The sequence below is a fragment of the Arachis stenosperma genome, chromosome 3 (assembly GCF_014773155.1).
Source record: "Arachis stenosperma cultivar V10309 chromosome 3, arast.V10309.gnm1.PFL2, whole genome shotgun sequence".
Classification (NCBI taxonomy): Eukaryota; Viridiplantae; Streptophyta; class Magnoliopsida; order Fabales; family Fabaceae; genus Arachis; species Arachis stenosperma.
This window is the reverse complement of record NC_080379.1, coordinates 75,289,943-75,303,392: the sequence shown is the minus strand read 5'-3', so window position 1 is coordinate 75,303,392 and position 13,450 is coordinate 75,289,943. Positions and strand designations below refer to the sequence as shown.

The 13,450-nt window shown below is 39.8% G+C and overlaps 1 non-coding gene across 1 annotated transcript; it reads right to left on the bottom strand.

Moving 5' to 3' along the window:
- Nucleotides 1-4,773: 4,773 nt before the first annotated feature.
- LOC130972060 (small nucleolar RNA R71) lies at nt 4,774-4,881 on the bottom strand. Its single transcript, XR_009083261.1, has one exon. It is a non-coding gene; the product is annotated as a small nucleolar RNA R71 (small nucleolar RNA).
- Between the last annotated feature and the right edge of the window lie 8,569 nt (nt 4,882-13,450).

The following is a 13,450-nucleotide window of genomic DNA, read 5'->3' as shown; positions in this document are numbered from 1 at the left end:
ACTCAATTTTTGAGGTGGAAAGAACTTTGCCAAGAAGGCATTGACTAGCTGTTCCCAAGAGTTCAGGCTTTCTTTAGGTTGTGAGTCCAACCATATCCTAGCTCTGTCTCTTACAGCAAAAGGGAATAGCATAAGTCTGTAGACCTCAGGGTCAACCCTATTAGTCTTGACAGTGTCACAGATTTGCAAGAATTCAGGTAAAAACTGATGAGGATCTTCCAATGGAAGTTCTTGGAACTTGCAATTCTGTTGCATTAGAGAAACTAATTGAGGCTTAAGCTCAAAGTTGTTTGCTCCAATGGCAGGGATAGAGATGCTTCTCCCATAGAAGTCGGGAGTAGGTGCAGTAAAGTCACCCAGCACCTTCCTTGCATTGTTGGCATTGTTGTTATTTTCGGCTGCCATGTCTTCTTCTTATTTGAAGATTTCTGTTAGGTCCTCTACAGAGAGTTGTGCCTTAGCTTCTCTTAGCTTTCGCTTCAAGGTCCTTTCAGGTTCAGGGTCAGCCTCAACAAGAATGCTTTTGTCTTTGCTCCTGCTCATATGAAAGAGAAGAGAACAATAAAATATGGAATCCTCTATGTCACAGTATAGAAATTCCTTGAGGTGTCAGAGGAAAAGAAAAATAGAAGGAAGAAGTAGAAGAATTCGAACTTATCAAGAAAGATAGAGTTCGAATTGTGCATTGAGGAGGAGTGTTAGTCCATAAATAGGAGGATGTGAGAAGAGGGGAAGAAATTTTCGAAAATAAATTAAAAAGATTTTAAAAACATTTTGAAAAATTGAAGAATGATTTTCGAAAAATATGATTGGGAAAGAAATAAAGTGATTTTTGAAAAAGATTTTGAAATTATAAATCAAAGAGATATGATTGAAAACTATTTTGAAAAAGATGTGATTAAGAATATATGATTGAAAAGTTATGGTTTTAAAAAGATGTGATTGAAAAGATATGATTGAGAAACAATTTAAAAATATTTGATTTTTAAAATTAATGACTTGGCTAACAAGAAAAGATATAATTCAAACATTAAACCTTTCTCAACAGAAAAGGCAACATACTTGAAATGTTGAATCAAATCATTAATTGTTAGCAAGTGATGAGCGGATAATTTGTACCCTTTTTGGCATTGTTTTTTAGTATGTTTTTAGTAGTTTTAGTTAAGTTCTTAGTATAGTTTTATTAGTTTTTAGTTAAAATTCACTTTTCTGGACTTTACTATGAGTTTGTGTGTTTTTCGGTGATTTCAGGTATTTTCTGGCTGAAATTGAGGGACCTGAGCAAAAATCTGATCCAGAGACTGAAAAGGACTGCAGATGCTGTTGGATTCTGACCTCCCTGCACTCGAAGTGGATTTTCTGGAGCTACAGAAGCCCAATTGGCGCGCTCTCAACGGCGTTGGAAACTAGACATCCTGGGCTTTCCAGCAATATATGATAGTCCATACTTTGCCCAAGATTTGATGGCCCAAATCGGCGTTCAAAATCACCCTCAGAAATTCCAGCGTTAAACGCCGGAACTGGCACCTAAATGGGAGTTAAACGCCCAAACTGGCATAAAAGCTGGCGTTTAACTCCAAGAAGAGTCTCTACACGAAATTGCTTCATTGCTCAGCCCAAGCACACACCAAGTGGGCCCGGAAGTGGATTTTTATGTCATTTACTCATCTCTGTACACCCTAGGCTACTAGTTTCTTATAAATAGGACCTCTTACTATTGTATTTTTATCTTTGGACATCTAGTTCTTAGATCATTGGGAGGCTGGCCATTCGGCCATGCCTAGACCTTGTTCTCATGTATTTTCAACGGTGGAGTTTCTACACACCATAGATTAAGGTATGGAGCTCTGCTGTACCTCGAGTATTAATGCAATTACTATTGTTCTTCTATTCAATTCCGCTTGTTCTTTGTCCAAGATATCACTTGTTCTTCAACTTGATGAATGTGATGATCCGTGTCACTCATCATCATTCTCACTTATGAACAAGGTGACTGACAACCACTTTTGTTCTACAAGCAATCAAGGCTCTAGTGAATATCTCTTGGATTCCTGATACACGATGCATGGTTGATCGCCTGACAAACGAGCCAGCCATTCCGTGAGATCAGAGTCTTCGTGGTATAGGCAAGAACTGATGGCGGCATTCATGAGAATCCGGAAGGTCTAACCTTGTCTGTGGTATTCTGAGTAGGATTCAATGATTGAATGACTGTGACGTGCTTCAAACTCCTAGCAGGCGGGGCGTTAGTGACAGACGCAAAAGAATCGATGGATTTTATTCCGGCCTGACCGAGAACCGACAGCTGATTAGCCATATGCTGTGATAGAGCATAGGAACATTTTCACTGAGAGGATGGGAGGTAGCCACTGACAACGGTGAAACCCTACATGAGCTTGCCATGGAAAGGAGTAAGAAGGATTGGATGAAGACAGTAGGAAAGCAGAGAGACGGAAGGGAAGGCATCTTCATACGCTTATTTGAAGTTCCTACCAATGAATTACATAAGTACCTCTATCCTTATCTTTATGCTTTATTCGTATATCACTATACCCATTTGAGTATGCCTGACTAAGATTTACAAGGTGACCATAGCTTGCTTCATACCAACAATCTCCGTGGGATCGACCCTTACTCGCGTAAGGTTTATTACTTGGACGACCCAGTGCACTTGCTGGTTAGTTGTGCAAAGTTGTGTAGTGATCACAATTTCGCGCACCAAGTTTTTGGCGCCGTTGCCGGGGATTGTTCGTGTATGGACAACTGACGGTTCATCTTGTTGCTTAGATTAGGTATTTTTTTTTCTTCAGAGTTCTTAAGAATGAATTCTAGTGTTTCAAGGTGATGTTCTTATCATCACCAAAGCTGATTGATTCTCATCAATTTAGCTCTTGAATGCAATGTCCTGCTGAAGCTTGGCTAGCCATGTCTAATTCCTTTAGACTAAAGCTTTAGACTAACATTGCATGATTCCTGGAATTCTCATTAAGAATTTTGATACCTTTATTTTCTTTTCATATAATTTTCGAAAAAAGCACAAAAAATTTTACAAAATCATAAAAACCAAAAATATTTTATGTTTCTTGTTTGAGTCTAGTGTCTCATCTTAAGTTTGGTGTCAATTGCATGCATTCATTCATGTGTCTTAAGGATCTTCAAGTAATTCTTGATTATTTCTTACTCTGATCTTTGAATTCTCTGGACTTGAGTGTTTTGTGTGTCTCATATGCATTCTCATTAGTGTCAGTAGTATACAAACTGCTAAGTTTGGTGTCTTGCATGCATTGTTATTTGATTTTAGTTGCATTTTGATTATTAAAAAAAATCCAAAAATATTTTTAATTTGTGTCTTTTCAAGTCAATAATACAGAGAATTGAAAATTCAGAACATGCAGCAGAGGAATTACACAGAAAAAGCTGGGCGTTCAAAACGCCCAGTGAAGAAGGACAGACTGGCGTTTAAACGCCAGCCAGGGTACCTGGTTGGGCGTTTAACGCCCAAAAGGGTATAATTTTGGGCGTTAAACGCCAGAATGTGCACCATTCTGGGCGTTTAACGCCAGGATGGCACAAGGGGGAGGATTTTGTTTTCAAATCAATTTTTTTTCAAGTTTTCAAAGTTTTTCAAAATCAAATCTTTTTCAAATCAAATCTTTTCAATCAAATGTTTTCAAAATCAATTTCTTTCCTTTTTCAAAGATACTTACTAACAATTAATGATTTGATTGAACATTTCAAGTATATTGCCTTTTCTGTTGAGAAAGGTTTAATGTTTGAATCATATCTTTTCTTGTTAGGCAAGTCATTAATTTTTTTCAAATCTTTTTTAAAATTGTTTTCAAATCATATTTTCTCAATCACATCTTTTTAAAACCAATCATATCTTCTTAACCTCATCTTTTTCAAAATAGTTTTTAATCAAATCTTTTTGACTTCTAATTTCAAAATCTTTTTCAAAAATCACTTGATTTCTTTCCCACTCTTATTTTTGAAAACTAATTAGTGTTTTTCAAAATATTTCACTTGATTTTCGAATATTACTTCCCTTCTTCTCACATCCTTCTATTTATGGACTAACACTATTCCTTAATGCAAAATTCGAACTCCATCTTCTTTGATAAGTTCGAATTCTTCTACCTCTTTCTTCTATTTTTCTGTTCTTCTGACACCTCAAGGAATCTCTATACTGTGACATAGAGGATTCCACATTTTCTTGTTTTCTTCTCTTTCATATGAGCAGGAGCAGAGACAAAGGCATTCTTGTTGAAGCTGACCCTGAACCTGAAAGGACCTTGAAGCGAAAGCTAAGAGAAGCTAAGGCACAATTCTCTATGGAGGACCTAACAGAAATCTTCAAAGAAGAAGAACCCATGGCAGCCGAAAACAACAACAATGCAAACAATGCAAGGAAGGTGCTGGGTGACTTTACTGCACCTACTCCCGACTTCTATGGGAGAAGCATCTCTATCCCTGCCATTGGAGCAAACAACTTTGAGCTTAAGCCTCAATTAGTTTCTCTAATGCAACAGAATTGCAAGTTTCATGGACTTCCATTGGAAGATCCTCATCAGTTTTTAGCTGAATTCTTGCAAATCTGTGACACTGTCAAGACTAATGGGGTAGACCCTGAGGTCTACAGACTTATGCTATTCCCTTTTGCTGTAAGAGACAGAGCTAGGACATGGTTGGACTCACAACCTAAAGAAGCCTGGACTCTGGGAAAAGCTAGTCAATGCCTTTTTGGCAAAGTTCTTTCCACCTCAAAAATTGAGTAAGCTTAGAGTGGAAGTCCAAACCTTCAGACAGAAGGATGGAGAATCCCTCTATAAAGCTTGGGAAAGATACAAACAATTGATCAGAAAATGTCCTTCTGACATGCTTTCTGAATGGAGCATCATAGGTATTTTCTATGATGGTCTCTCTGAACTATCCAAGATGTCTTTGGATAGCTCTGCTGGAGGATCTCTTCATTTGAAGAAGACGCCTACAGAAGCTCAAGAGCTAATTGAAATGGTTGCAAATAACCAATTCATGTACACTTCTGAAAGGAATCCTGTGAATAATGGGACCAATCAGAAGAAAGGAGTTCTTGAGATTGATGCTCTGAATGCCATTTTAGCTCAGAATAAAATATTGACTCAACAAGTCAATTTGATTTCTCAAAGTCTGTCTGGAATGCAAAATGCACCAAGCAGTACTAAGGATGCTTCATCTGAAGAAGAAGCCTATGATCCTGAGAACCCTTCAATGGAAGAGGTGAATTACCTAGGAGAACCCTATGGAAACACCTATAATTCTTCATGGAGAAATCATCCAAATTTCTCATGGAAGAATCAAGAGAGACCTCAACAAGGTTTCAACAACAATAATGGTGGAAGAAACAGGTTTAGCAATGGCAAGCCTTTTTCATCATCTTCTCAGCAACAGACAGAGAATTCTAAGCAGAACCCCTCTGACTTAGCAACCATGGTCTCTGATCTAATCAAAACCACTCAAAGTTTCATGACTGAAACACGGTCCTCCATTAGGAATTTGGAGGCACAAGTGGGACAGCTGAGCAAGAAAGTTTCTGAACTCCCTCCTAGTACTCTCCCAAGCAATACAGAAGAAAATCCAAAAGGAGAGTGCAAGGCCATCAATATGGCCGAATTTGAAGAGAAGGTGAGGCAGTGAACGCCACTGAGGAAGACCTCAATGGGCGTGCACTGACCTCCATTGAGTTCCCCAATGAGGAACCATGGGAATCTGAGGCTCAACATGAGACCATAAAGATTCCATTGGACTTACTTCTGCCTTTCATAAGCTCTGATGAGTATTCTTCCTCTGAAGAGGATGAGTATGTCACTGAAGAGCAGGTTTCTAAATACCTTGGAGCAATCATGAAGCTAAATGACAAGTTATTTGGAAATGAGACTTGGGAGAATGAACCTCCTTTGCTCACCAAAGAACTGGATGACTTGTCTAGGCAGAAATTACCTCAAAAGAGACAAGATCCTGGGAAGTTTTCAATACCTTGTACCATAGGCAACATGACCTTCAAGAAGGCTCTGTGTGACTTAGGGTCAAGTATAAACCTCATGCCTCTCTCTGTAATGGAGAAGCTAGGGATCTTTGAGGTGCAAGCTGCAAGAATCTCATTAGAGATGGCAGACAACTCAAGAAAACAAGCTCATGGACTTGTAGAGGATGTTTTGGTGAAGATTGAAAACCATTACATCCCTGCGGATTTCATAGTCCTAGAGACTGGGAAGTGCATGGATGAAACCATCATCCTTGGCAGACCCTTCCTAGCCACAGCAAAGGCTGTGATTGATGTTGATAGAGGAGAGTTGATCATTCAAGTGAATGAAGAATCCTTGGTGTTTAAGGCTCAAGGATACCCCTCTGTCATCATGGAGAGGAAGCATGAAGAGCTTCTCTCAAATCAGAGTCAAATAGAGCCCCCACAGTCAACTCTAAGTTTGTGTTGGGAGGCCACAACCAACTCTAAGTTGGTGTTGAACCCCCACATTCAAACTCTAAGTTTGGTGTTGGGAGGTTCCAACATTGCTCTGAGAAAATGTGAGGCTCCATGAGAGCCATCTGTCAAGCTACTGACATTAAAGAAGCGCTTGTTGGGAGGCAACCCAATGTTATATTTTATCTATTTCCTTTTGTTATTTTATGTTTTTTGTAGGTTGATGATCATAAGAAGACACAAAATCAATTGAAAAAGCAAAAACAGAATGAAAAACAGGAAGAAAAATAGCACACCCTGGAGGAAGAACCCACTGGCGTTTAAACGCCAGTGAGGCTAGCAATTGGGCATTTAACGCCCAGTCTGGCACCATTCTGGGCGTTTAACGCCAGAAAGGGGCACCAGACTGGCGTTAAACACCAGAAAAGGGCAAGAACCTGGCGTTAAACGCCAGGAATGGGCACCAGCCCGGCGTTTAACGCCAGAAATGGCTCAAAACGAGATTTTGAATACCATTTGGTGCAGGGATGACTTTTCCTTGACACCTCAGGATCTGTGGACCCCACAGGATCCCCACCAACCCCACCACTCTCTCTCTTCTTCACCCATTCACCAATCACCTCAACTCCTCTTCCCCAAAAACCCCTTCACCTATCAAACCTCATCTTTCTCTTCACCACTCACATCCATCCTTCATAAAACCCACCTACCTCACCATTCAAATTCAAACCACTTTCCCCCCCAAACCCACCCATCAATGGCCGAACCATGACCCCCCCTCTCCTATATAAACCCTTCTTCACCTTCATTTTCACACAACCTAAACACCACTTCTCCCCTCTTTGGCCGAACACAAAAGCCTTCCCTTCTTCCTCATTTCTTCTTCTTCTACTCTCTCTTTCTTCTTTTGCTCGAGGACGAGCAAACCTTTTATGTTTTGGTGTGGTAAAAGCGTTGCTTTTTCGTTTTTCCATAACCATTTATGCATCCAAGGCCGGAGAAACCTCTAGAAAGAGGAAAGGGAAGGCAAAGCTTCCACCTCCGAGTCATGGGAGATGGAAAGATTCATCTCAAGGGTGCATCAAGACCACTTCTATGAAGTTGTGGCCTTGAAGAAGGTGATCCCCGAGGTCCCTTTTTCACTCAAAAAGGGTGAATATCCGGAGATCTGACATGAGATCTGAAGAAGAGGTTGGGAAGTTCTTACCAACCCCATTCAAGTCGGAATCTTAATGGTTCAGAGTTCTATGCCAATGCATGGATCACCAAGAACTATGATCAAGGTGTGAACCCGAATCCAAAGAATTATCTTACTATAGTTCGGGGAAATACTTGGATTTTAGTCCGAAAAGTGTAGGTTGGCATTCAACTTGCCTATGATGCATGAGATGAACATCCTTACACTAGAAGGGTCAACTTTGATCAAAGGTTGGACCAAGTCCTCACAGTCATATGTGAAGAGGGCGCACAATGGAAGAGAGATTCAAGAGGGAAGCCGGTCAATTGAGAAGGCATGACCTCAAACCCGTGGCTAGAGATGGTTGGAGTTTATCCAACGCTCATCATTCCCACTAGCAACCGGTCCGAAGTTACTCTAGACCGGGCCATCATGATTCATAGCATCATGATTGGAGAAGAAGTGGAAGTTCATGAGGTTATAGCCCAAGAACTCTATAGGTGGCGGACAGTCCTCTACCTTAGCAAGGTTAGCCTTTCCTCATCTCATTGTCACCTCTGTTATTCAGTTGGAGTTGACATAGAGGGAGACATCCCCATTGATGAGGATAAGCCCATCACTAAGAAAAGGATGGAGCACACAAGAGACCCCTCTCATCATGAGATCCCTGAGATACCCCAAGGGATGCACTTTCCTCCACAAAACTATTGGGAGCAACTGAACACCTCCCTAGGAGAACTGAGTTCCAACATGGGACAACTAAGGGTGGAGCATCAAGAACACTCCATCATCCTCCATGAAATTAGAGAAGATCAAAGAATCATGAGAGAGGAGCAACAAAGACAAGGAAGAGACATTGAGGAGCTCAAGCACTCCATAGGATCTTCAGAGGAAGAAAGAGCCGCCATCACTAAGGTGGACCCGTTCTTTAAACTCCTTGTTTTTATTTTCCTGTTTTTCAAAATTTAGTGCTTATGTTTATCCATGTTTGTGTCTTATGATCATTAGTGTCTTAGTGTCTATGCCTTAAATTATGAATGTCCTATGAATCCATCACCTTTCTTAAAAGAAAACTGTTTTTATTACAAAAGAACAAGAAGTACAGGATTTCGAATTCATCTTTAAAACTAGCTTAATTAGTTTGATGTGGTGACATACTTTTGTTTTCTGAATGTATGATTGAACAGTGCATATGTCTTTTGAATTTGTTGTTCATGAATGTTAAAATTGTTGGCTCTTGAAAGAATGATGAAAAAGGAGACATGTTACTGAGGATCTGAAAAATCATAAAAATGATTCTTGAAGCAAGAAAAAGCAGTGAATACAAAAAAAAAGAGAAAAAGAAGGAGAAAAACGAAAAAAAAGGAGAAAGAAAAAAAGAAAGAAAAAGAAAGAAATAAAGTTGTGATCCAAGGCAAAAAGAGTGTGCTTAAGAACCCTGGACACCTCTAGTTGGGGACTCTAGCAAAGCTGAGTCACAATCTGAAAAGGTTCACCCAATTATGTGTCTGTGGCATGTATGTATCCGGTGGTAATACTGGAAGACAGAGTGCTTTGGGCCACGGCCAAGACTCAATAAGTAGCTGTGTTCAAGAATCATCATAGTTAACTAGGTGAATCAATAACATTATCTGGATTCTGAGTTCCTAAAGAAGCCAATCATTCTGAATTTCAAAGGATAAAGTGAGATGCCAAAACTGTTTGGAGGCAAAAAGCTACTAGTCCCGCTCATCTAATTTGGAGCTAAGTTTCATTGATAATTTGGAGTCTATAGTATATTCTCTTCTTTTTATCTTATTTGATTTTCAGTTGCTTGGGGACAAGCAACAATTTAAGTTTGGTGTTGTGATGAGCGGATAATTTGTACCCTTTTTGGCATTGTTTTTTAGTATGTTTTTAGTAGTTTTAGTTAAGTTCTTAGTATATTTTTATTAGTTTTTAGTTAAAATTCACTTTTCTGGACTTTACTATGAGTTTGTGTGTTTTTCGGTGATTTCAGGTATTTTCTGGCTGAAATTGAGGGACCTGAGCAAAAATCTGATCCAGAGACTGAAAAGAACTGCAGATGCTGTTGGATTCTGACCTCCCTGCACTCGAAGTGGATTTTCTGGAGCTACAGAAGCCCAATTGGCGCGCTCTCAACGGCGTTGGAAAGTAGACATCCTGGGCTTTCCAGCAATATATGATAGTCCATACTTTGCCCAAGATTTGATGGCCCAAACCGGCGTTCAAAGTCACCCTCAGAAATTCCAGCGTTAAACGCCGGAACTGGCACCTAAATGGGAGTTAAACGCCCAAACTGGCATAAAAGCTGGCGTTTAACTCCAAGAAGAGTCTCTACACGAAATTGCTTCATTGCTCAGCCCAAGCACACACCAAGTGGGCCCGGAAGTGGATTTTTATGTCATTTACTCATCTCTGTACACCCTAGGCTACTAGTTTCTTATAAATAGGACCTCTTACTATTGTATTTTTATCTTTGGACATCTAGTTCTTAGATCATTGGGAGGCTGGCCATTCGGCCATGCCTAGACCTTGTTCTTATGTATTTTCAACGGTGGAGTTTCTACACACCATAGATTAAGGTGTGGAGCTCTGCTGTACCTCGAGTATTAATGCAATTACTATTGTTCTTCTATTCAATTCCGCTTGTTCTTTGTCCAAGATATCACTTGTTCTTCAACTTGATGAATGTGATGATCCGTGACACTCATCATCATTCTCACTTATGAACAAGGTGACTGACAACCACTTTTGTTCTACAAGCAATCAAGGCTCTAGTGAATATCTCTTGGATTCCTGATACACGATGCAAGGTTGATCGCCTGACAACCGAGTGCTCGCCTGACAAACGAGCCAGCCATTCCGTGAGATCAGAGTCTTCGTGGTATAGGCAAGAACTGATGGCGGCATTCAAGAGAATCCGGAAGGTCTAACCTTGTCTGTGGTATTCTGAGTAGGATTCAATGATTGAATGACTGTGACGTGCTTCAAACTCCTAGCAGGCGGGGCGTTAGTGACAGACGCAAAAGAATCGATGGATTTTATTCCGGCCTGATCGAGAACCGACAGCTGATTAGCCATATGCTGTGACAGAGCATAGGAACATTTTCACTGAGAGGATGGGAGGTAGCCACTGACAACGGTGAAACCCTACATGAGCTTGCCATGGAAAGGAGTAAGAAGGATTGGATGAAGACAGTAGGAAAGCAGAGAGACGGAAGGGAAGGCATCTTCATACGCTTATCTGAAGTTCCTACCAATGAATTACATAAGAACCTCTATCCTTATCTTTATGCTTTATTCGTATATCACTATACCCATTTGAGTCTGCCTGACTAAGATTTACAAGGTGACCATAGCTTGCTTCATACCAACAATCTCCGTGGGATCGACCCTTACTCGCGTAAGGTTTATTACTTGGACGACCCAGTGCACTTGCTGGTTAGTTGTGCAAAGTTGTGTAGTGATCACAATTTCGCGCACCAGCAAGTATCTTTGAAAATGGAAAGAAATTGATTTTGAAAATATATGATTGAAAAGATATGATTTGAAAAAGATATGATTTGAAAAATTTGAATTAAAATCAAAATCTTCCCTCTTGTGCCATCCTGGCGTTAAATGCCCAGAATGGTATACATTCTGGCGTTTAACGCCCAAAATACTACCCTTTTGGGCATTAAACGCCCAGCCAGGTACCCTGGCTGGCGTTTAAACGCTAGTTTTCCTTCTTCACTGGGCGTTTTGAACGCCCAGCTTTTTCTATGTAATTCCTCTGCTGTATGTTCTGAATCTTCAATTCTCTGTATTATTGACTTGAAAAGACACAAAGAAAAATTTTTTTGAATTTTTAATGATGAGGAATAATCAAAATGCAACTAAAATCAAATAAACAATGCATGCAAGACACCAAACTTAGAAGTTTGTATACTACTGACACTAACAAATTGAGAATGCATATGAGAAACAACAAAACACTCAAGACAAGAGAATTTAAAGATCAGAGTAAGGAAATCATCAAGAACAACTTGAAAATCAATGAAGACACATGGTTGAATTAGAAAAAATGCAAGAAGAATAGAAACATGTAATTGACACCAAACTTAAAATGAGACACTAGACTCAACAAGAAACATAAAAATATATTTTTTTTGTTTTAAGATTTTATAATTTTTTGGATTTTTCGAAAATTGATTGAAAAAAGAAAATAAGGGTATCAAAATTCTTAATGAGAATTCCAGGAATCATGCAATGTTAGTCTAAAGCTTCAGTCTAAAGAAATTAGACATGGCTAGCCAAGCTTTAGCAGGACATTGCATTCAAGAGCTAAATTGATGAGAATCAATCAGCTTTGGTGAAGATTAGAACATCACCTTGAAACACTAGAATTCATTCTTAAGAACTCTGAAGAAAAATACCTAATCTAAGCAACAAGATGAACCATCAGTTGTCTAAACTCAAACAATCCCTGGCAACGGCGCCAAAAACTTGGTGCACGAAATTGTGATCATCAATGGCGATCAACATGGTACGCTCAATTTCAATCTCAACTCTTTATCACAACTTCGCACAACTAACCAGCAAGTGTATTGGGTCGTCCAAGTAGTAAACCTTATGCGAGTAAGGGTCGATCCCACAGAGATTGTTGGTATGAAGCAAGCTATGGTCATCTTGTAAATCTCAGTCAGGCGGATTCAAATGGTTATGGAGGATTAATGAATAAAACATAAGATAAAGATAGAGATACTTATGTAATTCATTGGTGAGAATTTCAGATAAGCGTATGGAGATGCTTTGTCCCTTCCGTCTTTCTGCTTTCCTACTGTCTTCATCCAATCCTTCTTACTCTTTTCCATGGCAAGCTGTATGTTGGGCATCACCATTGTCAATGGCTACAATCCCATCCTCTCAATGAAAATGTTCAACGCGCTCTGTCACAGCACGGCTAATCATCTGTCGGTTCTCAATCAGGTTGGAATAGAATCCAGTGATTCTTTTGCATCTGTCACTAACGCCCAGCCTGAAAGAGTTTGAAGCTCGTCATAGTCATTCAATCATTGAATCTTACTCAGAATACCACAGACAAGGTTTAGATCTTCCGGATTCTCTTGAATGCCGCCATCAATTCTAGGTTATACCATGAAGATTCCGATTAAGGGATCCAAGAGATATCCACTCAATCTAAGGTAGAACGGAGGTGGTTGTCAGGCACACGTTCATAAGTGAGAATGATGATGAGTGTCACAGATCATCACATTCATCAAGTTGAGGAACAAGTGATATCTTAGAACAAGAATAAGCTGGATTGAATAGAAGAACAATAGTAATTGCATTAATACTCGAGGTACAGCAGAGCTCCACACTTTAATCTATGGTGTGTAGAAACTCCACCGTTGAAAATACATAAGTGATAATGGTGATCATTGGCTTCGCCCCCAGAGAGGGAACCAGAAGAACCAAGATGAAAATACAATAGCAAAAGGTCCTATTTGTAGAGAACTAGTAGCTTAGGGTTTACAAAGATGAGTAAATGACATAAAAATTCACTTCTGGGCCCACTTGGTGTGTGCTTGGGCTGAGCATTGAAGCTTTTATGTGTAGAGACTTTTCTTGGAGTTAAACGCCAGATTTTATGCCAGTTTGGGCGTTTAACTCCCATTCTTGTGCCAGTTCTGGCGTTAAACGCCAGAATTCTTGAGCTGACTTGGAGCGCCTGTTTAAGCCATCAAATCTCGAGCAAAGTATGGACTATTATACATTGCTGGAAAGCCCAGGATGTCTACTTTCCAACGCAGTTAAGAGCGCACCAATTGGGC